General features: G+C 34.2%; 1 non-coding gene across 1 annotated transcript; it reads left to right on the top strand.

Annotated features, from left to right (window-relative positions):
- The first annotated feature begins 2,853 nt into the window (after positions 1-2,853).
- Positions 2,854-3,067, top strand: LOC121034290 (small nucleolar RNA U3). The gene has a single exon (XR_005792364.1). It is a non-coding gene; the product is annotated as a small nucleolar RNA U3 (small nucleolar RNA).
- Positions 3,068-3,997: the final 930 nt, after the last annotated feature.

A 3,997-nucleotide genomic window follows, 5' to 3' on the forward strand; every position in this document is an offset into this window, starting at 1 on the left:
TCCTTCCTTCCTTCCTTCCTTCCTTCCTTCCTTCCTTCCTTCCTTCCTTCCTTCCTTCCTTCCTTCCTTCCTTCCTTCCTCTCTCTTTCTCTCTCTCTCCTTTCTTTCCCTTTCTTTATCAGCTTGCTCATCATGGTTTTGGTCTGCTTTGTTTGGAGCAGGTGGAAGCAGGTGAAGGTTTAAAGAGATTAAGGAGGAAATAAGTCAGCTGCATCAATTTACTGATATGTAATGGTAATTGGAAAGGTTTGTAGAAGTACTAAGGTACAGGTGAGATGTTTGACTATCTAATCTGCAGACCTTTCAAAAAGGAGATCCTAAAAATATGAGTCTTGAACTCATCACTTCTACTGACTAAAAAAGTTAAGACTATTCAGGATTTTAGGAAGGATTTTTTGAGAGAGCTTAGAGAAAGTTGCATAGTAAACACCACCTCACTCAAAAAGTGGGTGCTGGTGTTCCCCTAAGTCAAGAGAGATGGGCTTCAGTGAGACTACTCAAAAATGTTGGCTTGTATCCCCTGAGATTAGAGAACTCAGTGGACAAGGGCTAAACTTTTGCCTTGGAAATCCATAGGAAAAATGGTGAAGGTTGCTGCTGTTTGAAGACCAGCCATATTGAATCTGTTTGTTAATTAATGTGGTTGTAGGACCCTTTTTTTAAATGTTTTCTTTTATATTTATTTTTAAGAGAGCACAAGCTGAGGAGGGGCAGAGAGTGAGGAGAACAGAGGATCTGAAGTGGCCTCTGAGCTGACAGCACAGTCCCAATGTGGGACTGGAACTCACAAACCATGAGATTATGACCTGAGCCAAAGTTGGATTCTCAACCCAATGATCCACCCAGGCACCCCTAATTGTAGGACTTTTGATTACCTGAAAGTACCACCATAATTATGAAGACTCCTGAAGTGTTTATTTGGAGTCAAGAGAGATTTGTCATTCACTAGGTCAATTGTGAAGGAGCTATGAAAGCAAAAATACAGTTGCTTATGATTTCTATCTTTCAGTTCTGCTTCAGTGCTCTTGGTTATGCTCAAATAACCTTTGTACAATTCCTTTGTTGGTTCAAGAACAAACAGAAGTGAAACCATTTGTGCATCCTTTTCACATCATTCCCTCTCTGAAATTTTCTGGTCTAGCCAAGTTCAGTAATTTTTTTAATTTTTAAAAAAAGTTTTTACGTTTATGTTTATTTATTTTGAGAGAGAGAGAGCACAAGCAGGGGAGGAGCCAAGAGAGAGGGAGAGGGAGAGGGAGAGGGAGAGGGAGAGGGAGAGGGAGAGGGAGAGGGAGAGGGAGAGAATCCCAAGCAGGTTCCATGCTGCCAGCATAGAGCCCAGCACAGGGCTGGAACCCACAAACTGTTAGATCATGACCTGAGCCAAAATCAGGAATCTGATGCTTAAACAACTGAGCCACCCAGGAGCCCCTCAGTAATTTTTTTTTAAATAATAACACTAGTATTATTATTTATGTTCTGTTAGGTTTGGTTTTAAAGTTAATTCTCAATATCATAGGTTCTCAATTGTTATTTGCATATTTTAACAGATAATTTATTTTAAAATATGATAACATATTAATAAAACTCTAGTAATATTTTCATATATTAATGACTTTCATCAACATTTTAGCATAAATTGTTCTGACTCAAAGTTTTAACTGACCCCATCTTTGAATAGTGCTTAATATTACTTACTTGAAATTACGCTGGAGATTTACTAGAAAACTAACATAAATAAATACTATTCTAGACTGATCATTATAAACTCCACCAGGTACATTTAACATAGTGAAACCCAAATGAATGCATGGCCACTTAATCAAGAACTGGAGAAGGTGCAATGTATATTCAATATGGAAAAATTCATTCTGATATCATCATTAAGCTTATGTATACCAAGGCATTACTTTCATTTCTCCTACTATCTTCCTTTTGCTTCCCGTACAAGAATTTATCCCAATTCCAGCTCCAGCTAATTTGATTGGAATGAGCATCTGATGATCTTCCAGCTGTTCTGAAAATTTGAAATGGGCCTTGCTACTCTGTCTTAGGGGATGGAACTGCCAGGCAATTCTGCTCAATACTGCTAAATAAGAGCCACCTAAAAGAAACCTGTCTGGTGGCAAAGCCATCTATCGCACCTCCTCAAGATTTACTCAGTCTCTTCCTTTTATCTGTAAAGCACTACTTAAAATATTTGTGATCTGTTACTTTTTGATTACTTAGTCACTACTTAGGATCTCTTTCTCTCTCTGAATATGACATTATTATATTCTCTACAATCCTTTTGTTTTCCTTATTGCCACCAGCAATCTCCCCTTCTTTAGGTTTGTTTCTACATTCATTATTATTGTGTCTTCTGGTCATGCCACTGAAAAGTAAATTCTAACATTTCTTGAAATAAACCTCAAATCTATCCACATATTGCTCTTTAGAGGGAGCAAAACATTCATTCTTTATTTATGGTTTCATTCTTTAAGTTCATTTGTATATGAAATTTAGACTATTGACTCTTGCATCCTTTTGGAAAAAAAACTGTAGAGTTCAAGCTGTTTTCATTACTTTTAGAACTAGTCCCACTTACTTATAGCACTCTGGGTCTAAAATAGACTTCAGAAATGATTTTGTTTCTTTTTCATGTAGTTCTATAACATGACTGTCAACTGTAAAATCATTCTTAGTGAAAGTCAGTTGAACTTTGAAATTGGTAACCATCTACTTAAAAAGTTATACTTTTATAAAATGCAAGCTACTTTGTTTTTGGTGAAAAATATTTTAAAATTGTGACTTAATTTGAAGTAACAGTTTTCAATTTCATTTCCCTAAGTTACTTAGAAGTATTATATCTGTAAGACTATACTTTCAGAGATCATATCCATAGTCTGTTACTAGAGAAGCTTTTCTGAACATTTAGAGTACCCGAAACCACAAGGAAGAGGTACAATGTTCTCTCCTGAGCGTGAAGCTGACTTTGGGTGTTGTTTCCATGACAGCCAATTGCCACTGATGATCATTCATCTTCTCCTTTGGGGGAGTAAGAGGGAGAGGACCAGGTCTGAGTGATGAAAAAAGAAAAGCAACAAAAAAAGAAATATTATATACCTGTATCTATTTCTAAAAAAATTCAAAATCATACCTAGTATCTTTTTATGTGTTTTGTTCTTACCTACTTCTTTTTTGTACAAGATCCTAAGAACAAATCAATCACAGGAAGGATGACACAAGAATTTCCTCACTAATCAAATTTGATATGTTAATCTATGTCTTGAACTGATAAACACTAAGGCATTCTTAGTTATTTTGAAAAAAAAATCTTAGTTAATATTACCTTAACATTATTTAAATCAAATTTAATTTTCATGTATATTTTTATTGTATATACTCTTATGACTTTACAAATGTAGAAATCATTATAGGGGTAAAGGAGTTTATTCATGAATGAGGAAATAGTAATAGTCCATGATGTTGTCCACTAAAATTCTAAGTTATATGTGTGTGTGCTGTGTGTATGTGTGTGTATGTGTATACACACACATGTACAAAGATCTGAAAACAAAGTTGTCAGAAAAAAATGCACTAGATGGTATAAAGTTGGTTAAATTAGGGGCTGGAAATTGAGATGGTGGGGTACAGGAAGGCAATGAATAGTTTTGTTTTATACATCTTTGTTATGCTTTAGTTTACTTCCTAGAATATGCATGTTTTACAGTATTATGCTGAAAAACAATTTTTGTGATACAAAGGTATTATTAAAAATTCATGAATAATTGCATATTCTGACTTTTGGAAATTTTAATAAAACAGTTGTTATTTTTATTCTAATGATATGAACTGTTATATAAAAACTTCATTTTAGCCCACTTTTAATATCCTGGTTTTATTTTTAATTCTTAATATGCAAATTAAACTGATAAGACAATTAATGAGCCATAGAACTCAATTTAATGTTTTCATATTTAGAATTATAATAAAATTATAATTTTCCTTATTTATT

This window comes from Herpailurus yagouaroundi, unplaced genomic scaffold (assembly GCF_014898765.1).
Source record: "Herpailurus yagouaroundi ecotype Mexico unplaced genomic scaffold, PumYag 159, whole genome shotgun sequence".
NCBI lineage: Eukaryota > Metazoa > Chordata > Mammalia > Carnivora > Felidae > Herpailurus > Herpailurus yagouaroundi.